The sequence below is a fragment of the Anopheles ziemanni genome, assembly GCF_943734765.1.
Source record: "Anopheles ziemanni chromosome X unlocalized genomic scaffold, idAnoZiCoDA_A2_x.2 X_unloc_47, whole genome shotgun sequence".
Lineage (NCBI taxonomy): Eukaryota > Metazoa > Arthropoda > Insecta > Diptera > Culicidae > Anopheles > Anopheles ziemanni.
In genome coordinates this window covers 1-8,676 of record NW_026689815.1, presented here as the reverse complement: position 1 = coordinate 8,676, position 8,676 = coordinate 1, and the positions used below count along the sequence as shown (strand labels likewise).

Genomic DNA, 8,676 nt, shown 5'->3' with positions numbered 1-8,676 from the left:
TATGAAAGCCCCGCAGTTGCAATGATCGGACGCGCCTAGCGTGTCCTTTAGTTGATGGTAGGGAAATGAAGGCCCTTGTCAGCTCACCTAAGTATTCATGGAAGTTTGGCATAAGGTCGCTGTGGTAGGGGTATGAAGGCCCCGTCAGCGCATGCACAATCGGGCGCACGTGCGCTTAGCGGAGTCGAATGCCGCTCAAGTGCCTGTCCGGTGCATCGGGTGTGTGTGATACGAGGGCAATGAGGTTCGCACGGGGGCTCGCCTCCCGTGTGCTACCGGACTTGACAACATATAGAACGTGGTGTTTGCTCCTCCGGGTGCAATGGGACAATGAACATTCGAACGCAAAGTCGGAATTCTGGTTGATCCTACCAGTAATATACGCTCGTCTCAAAGGTTAAGCCATGCATGTCTAAGTACAAACAGATTTAATGTGAAACCGCATAAGGCTCAGTATAACAGCTATAATTTACGAGATCATCAACCTAGTTACTTGGATAACTGTGGAAAATCTAGAGCTAATACATGCAACATGCCAGGACCCTCGCGGGAACTGGTGCACTTATTAGTCAAACCAATCGCGGGTTCTCCGTGTCATTGAGTTGAAGTCTGGATAATGATGCTGATCGTATGGTCTCGCACCGACGACAGATCTCGCAAATATCTGCCCTATCAACTATGGATGGTAGTATAGAGGACTACCATGGTTGCAACGGGTAACGGGGAATCAGGGTTCGATTCCGGAGAGGGAGCCTGAGAAATGGCTACCACATCCAAGGAAGGCAGCAGGCGCGTAAATTACCCAATCCCGGGACGGGGAGGTAGTGACGAGAAATAACAATATGAAACTCTTTAATGATGTTTCATAATTGGAATGAGTAGAGCATAAATCCTTCTACGAGGATCAAGTGGAGGGCAAGTCTGGTGCCAGCAGCCGCGGTAATTCCAGCTCCACTAGCGTATATTAAAATTGTTGCGGTTAAAACGTTCGAAGTTGATACTTGTCCAACACAGTCCGGCTCCGCCGACCCGGTCAACCCGTGGTCGGTGGGCCAAGTCGGAATCTGGTTGCGACTCAATGGTGTGGTAGGGCACCAAGTCTGTGTCATGGTGTGCCCTTCAACGGGTGCAAGTGTAACATAGAGCTCGACCGCTCACGTTTACCTTGAACAAATTAGAGTGCTTAAAGCAGGGTGCCCAAACGCCCTAGAATAATCTTGCATGGAATAATGGAATACGACCTTGGTCTAATCTTTCATTGGTTTGTACTCAGACCGGAGGTAATGATTAACAGAAGTAGTTGGGGACACTAGTATTACGGCGCGAGAGGTGAAATTCGTAGACCGTCGTAAGACTAACTAAAGCGAAGGCATTTGTCAAGGATGCTTTCTTTAATCAAGAACGAAAGTTAGAGGATCGAAGGCGATTAGATACCGCCCTAGTTCTAACCGTAAACGATGCCAACTAGCAATTGGGAGACGCTACAACCAGGTGCTCTCAGTAGCTTCCGGGAAACCAAAGTCAGGTTCCGGGGGAAGTATGGTTGCAAAGTTGAAACTTAAAGGAATTGACGGAAGGGCACCACAATGAAATGGAGCTTGCGGTTCAATTTGACTCAACACGGGAAAACTTACCAGGTCCGAACTTATGGAGGTGAGACAGATTAATAGCTCTTTCTCAAATTTAAGGGTAGTGGTGCATGGCCGTTCTTAGTTCGTGGATTGATTTGTCTGGTTAATTCCGATAACGAACGTGACTCACATATGCTAACTAGAACGCAGTCAGCGTTAATGCGTCGATGCCGATTGGAACGGGTTAGGACCTTTCGGTGGAGTATGACCTGACACCTTCGCTGTTCGTGTGCGCAAGTGCACTTACGGTACGCTGCTTAGCAGGACAATTTGTGTTTAGCAAAATGAGATCGAGCGATAACAGGTCCGTGATGCCCTTAGATGTTCTGGGCTACACGCGTGCTACAATGTGGGTAGCAGCGTGTCTCCTATTCCGAGAGGAACGGGAAATCACTCAAATACTCACTTAGTAGGGATTATGGATTGCAATGGTCCATATGAACTCGGAACTTCTAGTAAGTGCTGGTCATCAGCCAGCGTTGAATACGTCCCTGCCCTTTGTACACACCGCCCGTCGCTACTACCGATGGATTATTTAGTGAGGTCTTTGGAGATGATCGTTCGCTGGATCCTCGTGAACCGCGTCTGCTTTATCGAAGTTGACCGAACTTGATGATTTAGAGGAAGTAAAAGTCGTAACAAGGTTTCCGTAGGTGAACCTGCGGAAGGATCATTAGTGGCCAAGTGATCCTTCCAGAAGTCCGAACCTGCGGGTTGAGACTTCGGCACAAGTTGCCATATGATAATTGACGAAACACTATAGAAGTCCGAACCTGCGGGTTGAGACTTAGGCACAAGTTGCCATATGAACATTGACGAAACACTATGAAGTCCGAACCTGCGGGTTGAGACTTAGGCACAAGTTGCCTTATACATGACTTCGAACAAATACACAAGTCCGAACCTGCGGGTTGAGACTTAGGCACAAGTTGCCATATGAAAGTTGACGAAACACTAACAAGTCCGAACCTGCGGGTTGAGACTTAGGCACAAGTTGCCTTATACATGACTTCGAACAAATACACAAGTCCGAACCTGCGGGTTGAGACTTAGGCACAAGTTGCCATATGAAAGTTGACGAAACACTAACAAGTCCGAACCTGCGAGTTGAGACTTAGGCACACGTTGCCTTATACATGACTTCGAACAAATACACAAGTCCGAACCTGCGGGTTGAGACTTAGGCACAAGTTGCCTTATACATACATTGGCCAAATAAACAGAAGTCCGAACCTGCGGGTTGAGACTTAGGCACAAGTTGCCATATTATATTCGATCAAACACTAAGTAGTCCGAACCTGCGGGTTGAGACTCAAGACCGTAACAAGATGTCACTATACAAGTCCGAACCTAAGGGTTGAGACTTAATGCGATCTAGATACCAAGTTGACATCCAATACCTGTTGAGCAAAACCAAAGATTCCCTGTTCTCGAATGATTACACTATATAACAGGGAATCATGAAGAAATCAAGCAAGCGTGAAACAAAGTCATCACTTGGGCATGCTCGATAGCCAACCACATGACCTTAACCTAAGAGAGCATGCAAACCACATGATACCTATAAACGATTAACCCGCCCTAGTTCAATCGTTCACCAAGTGATGACTTCAGTATGGCTAAGAGAAAAACTTTTAAATGGGAAAAACTCTAAGTCCGAACCTCCGGGTTGAGACTTCCGCGTCGGAGGTGCGCCCACCGCCTACCCGAAAGATGATGAATCAGGGGTGTTCGATCAGCAATGGTCGGATGCCCCGTCGTAGTCCAACTATGACAATCAAAGTCAAGACCTCCGGGTTGAGACTTTCCGCGAGTACAAGCATAAAGGAACACGGACCAAGCCGTACCGAGAGAATCGGTACTAGAGCCCTCGTGGTTTTACATTGAGAGAGCCCTCGTGGTTCTCATTAGGGGCTTTATGCAAGTCGTACTCAATACTGTGGTGTGAAGTATAAAGTATAGTCTTCGCCTGGTCCACGCTGCTTCGGCGGTCCTGGGTAAGATAGTTCATTCTAGCTTGCCCTATAGTGGAATGAGGACACTTAATGCTTCGTCTTTTAGCGGCGGCTAGACTCCTCCTCACGGGGAACGAGTTGACGCACACAGCGGCGGCTTACGCACTATGGCAATCATGGATGCCTGAAGATTCCGTGAAGTTCTCCCCTGGTCCACGCTGCCTCGGCAGTCCTGGGTAAAATGGAATATTTCCAGCTTGCCCTATAGTGGAAGAGGACTATCCAACAATACAAAGTCAAGACCTCCGGGTTGAGACTTTCCGCGTCGGTGGTGTCGCGCACCGCCTATCCGAAAGATGGTGTAACAGGGGTGTTCGATCAGCAATGGTCGGATGCCCCGTCATAGTCCAACTATGACAACCAAAGTCAAGACCTCCGGGTTGAGACTTTCCGCGTCCGGAGGTACGCGTACCGCCTACCCGAAAGATGGTGTGCTTCTGGGGTATTCGATGAGTCGGATACCCCGTCGTAGTCCAACTATGACAATACAAAGTCAAGACCTCCGGGTTGAGACTTCCGCGTCGGAGGTGCGCGCACCGCCTACCCGAAAGATGATGAATCAGGGGTGTTCGATCAGCAATGGTCGGATGCCCCGTCGTAGTCCAACTATGACAATCAAAGTCAAGACCTCCGGGTTGAGACTTCCGCGTCCGGAGGTACGCGTACCGCCTACCCGAAAGATGGTGAATCAGGGGTGTTCGATCAGCAATGGTCGGATGCCCCGTCGTAGTCCAACTATGACAATCAAAGTCAAGACCTCCGGGTTGAGACTTTCTGCGAGTACATGCATAAAGGAACACGGACCAAGCCGTACCGAGAGAATCGGTACTAGAGCCCTCGTGGTTCTACATTGAGAGAGCCCTCGTGGTTCTCATTAGGGGCTTTATGCAAGTCGTACTCAATACTGTGGTGTGAAGTATAAAGTATAGAGTCCTCCACTGGTCCACGCTGCTCCGGCGGTCCTGGGTAAGATAGTTCATTCTAGCTTGCCCTATGTGGAAGAGGACTCAATACCCTACCTGTTGAGCTTGAAACAAAGTCATCACTTGGGCATGCTCATATTGCCATACAATATTCCATTATCTACTAATGAGCATGCAGCTATATGATTATAACCTGTAAACGATTACCCCGCCGTAGTTCAGCGCTTCAACCAAGTGATGACTTCAGTATGGCTAGTGTGTGAAGTATAAAGTATAGTCCTCCCCTGGTCCACACTGCTTCGGCGGTCCTGGGTAAGATAGTTAGTTCTAGCTTGCCCTATGTGGAAGAGGACACCATACTTAATACTGTGGTGTAATGAACAAAGTATAGTCCTCCACTGGTCCACGCTGCTCCGGCGGTCCTGGGTAAGATAGTTAATTCTAGCTTGCCCTATGTGGAAGAGGACTCAATACCCTACCTGTTGAGCTTGAAACAAAGTCATCACTTGGGCATGCTCTATAGCCAATCACATGACATTAACCTAAGAGAGCATGCAGCGTATTATCCCAATGCAAAGTAAACGATAGACTCGCCCTAGTTCAGTGCTTCAACCAAGTGATGACTTCAATTTGGCTAGTGTGTGAAGTATAAAGTATAGTCCTCCCCTGGTCCACACTGCTTCGGCGGTCCTGGGTAAGATAGTTAATTCTAGCTTGCCCTATGTGGAAGAGGACACCATACTTAATACTGTGGTGTAATGAACAAAGTATAGTCCTCCACTGGTCCACGCTGCTCCGGCGGTCCTGGGTAAGATAGTTCATTCTAGCTTGCCCTATGTGGAAGAGGGCATACAAGACAAAGTATAGTTCTCCCCTGGTCCACGCTGCTTCGGCGGTCCTGGGTAAGATAGTTAATTCTAGCTTGCCCTATGTGGAAGAGAGCATACATGAACCAAGAACGAAGGTTATGATCGAGGAATGATTCGACAACTAACCGATGGTATGAAATGTGAAGAATTCAAGCAAGCACACAATCAAGTCATCACTTGGGCATGCTCGATAGCCAACCCTATGACATTAACCTAGTAGAGCATGCGAAAACCAATATATATGTAAACGATGCCCCTCCCTAGTTCAGCGCTTCAACCAAGTGATGACTTCAGAATGGCTAAATCAAATCGGTTCAAAACATACCATCGGTACCCTATTGAAACACACAAGTCGATATCAAACCTCATGATTGTGTAGTCCTCCACTGGTCCACACTGCTCCGGCGGTCCTGGGTAAGATAGTTCATTCTAGCTTGCCCTATGTGGAAGAGGGCACATTACTCAATACTGTGGTGTTATGAACAAAGTATAGTCCTCCACTGGTCCACGCTGCTTCGGCGGTCCTGGGTAAGATAGTTAGTTCTAGCTTGCCCTATGTGGAAGAGGGCATACAAGACAAAGTATAGTTCTCCCCTGGTCCACGCTGCTTCGGCGGTCCTGGGTAAGATAGTTAATTCTAGCTTGCCCTATGTGGAAGAGTGCATACATGAACCAAGAACGAAGGTTATGATCGAGGAATGATTCGACAACTAACCGATGGTATGAAATGTGAAGAATTCAAGCAAGCACACAATCAAGTCATCACTTGGGCATGCTCGATAGCCAACCTCATGACATTAACCTAGTAGAGCATGCGAAAACCAATATATATGTAAACGATGCCTCCCTAGTTCAGCGCTTCAACCAAGTGATGACTTCAGAATGGCTAAATCAAATCGGTTCAAACCATACCATCGGTATCCTATTGAAACACACAAGTCGATATCAAACCTCATGATTGTGTAGTCCTCCACTGGTCCACGCCGCTTCGGCCGTCCTGGGTAAAATGGAACATTCCAGCTTGCCCTATGTGGAAGAGGGCACATTACTCAATACTGTGGTGTGAAGTATAAAGTTCAGTTCTCCCCTGGTCCACGCTGCTTCGGCGGTCCTGGGTAAGATAGTTCATTCTAGCTTGCCCTATGTGGAAGAGGACACTTCATACTTCGTCTCTAAGCGGCGGCTTGACTCCTCCCTACGGGGAACGGGTTTACGCGCACAGCGGCGGCTTACGCACTATGGCAGTCATGGATGCCTTACGTTTCTATGAAAAGTGTGTTCCTCCCCTGGTCCACGCTGCTTCGGCAGTCCTGGGTAAGATAGTTAGTTCTAGCTTGCCCTATGTGGAAGAGGACACGTAGACTTACTGTGGTGTGAAGTATAAAGTTCAGTTCTCCCCTGGTCCACGCCGCTTCGGCCGTCCTGGGTAAAATGGATTCATCCAGCTTGCCCTATGTGGAATGAGGACACTTTATGCTTCGTCTCTAAGCGGCGGCTTGCTCCTCCCTACGGGGAACGGGTATACGCGCACAGCGGCGGCTTACGTTATGGCAGTCATGGATGCCTTACGTTTCCATGAAAAGTGTGTTCCTCCCCTGGTCCACGCTGCTTCGGCAGTCCTGGGTAAGATAGTTAGTTCTAGCTTGCCCTATGTGGAAGAGGACACGTAGACTTACTGTGGTGTGAAGTATAAGGTTCAGTTCTCCCCTGGTCCACGCCGCTTCGGCCGTCCTGGGTAAAATGGATTCATCCAGCTTGCCCTATGTGGAATGAGGACACTTTATGCTTCGTCTCTAAGCGGCGGCTTGCTCCTCCCTACGGGGAACGGGTATACGCGCACAGCGGCGGCTTACGCAAGTTAGTCACCCTCGGCAGTGGATCACTCGGCTCATGGATCGATGAAGACCGCAGCTAACTGCGCGTCATAATGTGAACTGCAGGACACATGAACATTGATAAGTTGAACGCATATTGCACGTCGTGGGAACCTACCATGATGTACAGATGACTGAGCGCTTATATTTGAGAAATGTATCGCATACATTTAACTACGCCGTGACACCCGTCACGAGACGTGCACCATGATGTTAACTAGGGTCGCGACGACCCGCTAGCATTAAAGAACCCGTGGTTTACAATATACTGGCATTGGAATTCGAAGTATTTAGAGCGTCCGTGTTCCCGCGTGAGGCGGAAGTACGAGGAGAAGGCGTGCTTGTGGTGTCTGTGGTGGTGTTTACTGATGTCTAGCTTCAGCTTATTTATTTATTTAAATAGAAGCGAAGATGTCAAAGTAGCGTCGAAGCAGCAGCGGTAGCACAAATGATTCAAGTATGGAAGTTGACCAAAGGAACACAAACAAACTAGCGTATGGGCAATGGAAGGTATCAGTGAGTTAAACCACACGCGGGCTAACAGCCCGTTAACCGAGTCCAACGGTACATATTGGACATTGAAACAAAGTAGTCGCAAGCCAGATGTGACGATAACAACCGCAAGGTACATAAGCCTCAGTTCATGTGTGACAACCCCCTGAATTTAAGCATATTAATAAGGGGAGGAAAAGAAACCAACCGGGATTCCCTGAGTAGCTGCGAGCGAAACGGGAGAAGCTCAGCACGTAGGGGTGGCGGCCTGTCCGTCTATCCGATTCCGTGTACTGGTGCGTCTCACTATCCGTCATCTTAGCGCTTTTCAAGTCCAACTTGAATGTGGCTCAGAACCCATAGAGGGTGATAGGCCCGTAGAACAGCGCCCGTTGGATGATGGACCGAGCGTGCCATGGAGTCGTGTTGCTTGATAGTGCAGCACTAAGTGGGAGGTAAACTCCTTCTAAAGCTAAATACAACCATGAGACCGATAGTAAACAAGTACCGTGAGGGAAAGTTGAAAAGCACTCTGAATAGAGAGTCAAATAGTACGTGAAACTGCCGAGGGTGTGAAGCTCGTTGAACTCAATTATCCATAGGGCCATGACGCCCTCACCTGGACTGTCAGCAGAACCCTTTCTGGACTGACCCGACCCTTGTGAGTTGTCATGGTCCGCGTGTGGACATCGTGATCCATTACGAAATGTAAGCGGTGACTCCGGTTGCCGCGAGCATGTCTGACAATAGGTCCCAAGAAACTGCTGTCGACCCTCTACGTACCTTCAATGGTGACGATGGGCTATCGGAACCCACGGGTAACCGGTTTTCGGCTAAGTTCAGGTGTGCCGTTGGACGCGTGATGGGCTTGA

At 48.6% G+C, this 8,676-nt stretch overlaps 1 non-coding gene across 1 annotated transcript; it reads left to right on the top strand.

Annotated features, from left to right (window-relative positions):
- The first annotated feature begins 7,301 nt into the window (after window positions 1-7,301).
- On the top strand, window positions 7,302-7,456 carry LOC131292314 (5.8S ribosomal RNA). Its single transcript, XR_009189985.1, has one exon. It is a non-coding gene; the product is annotated as a 5.8S ribosomal RNA (ribosomal RNA).
- The last annotated feature ends 1,220 nt before the right edge of the window (window positions 7,457-8,676 follow it).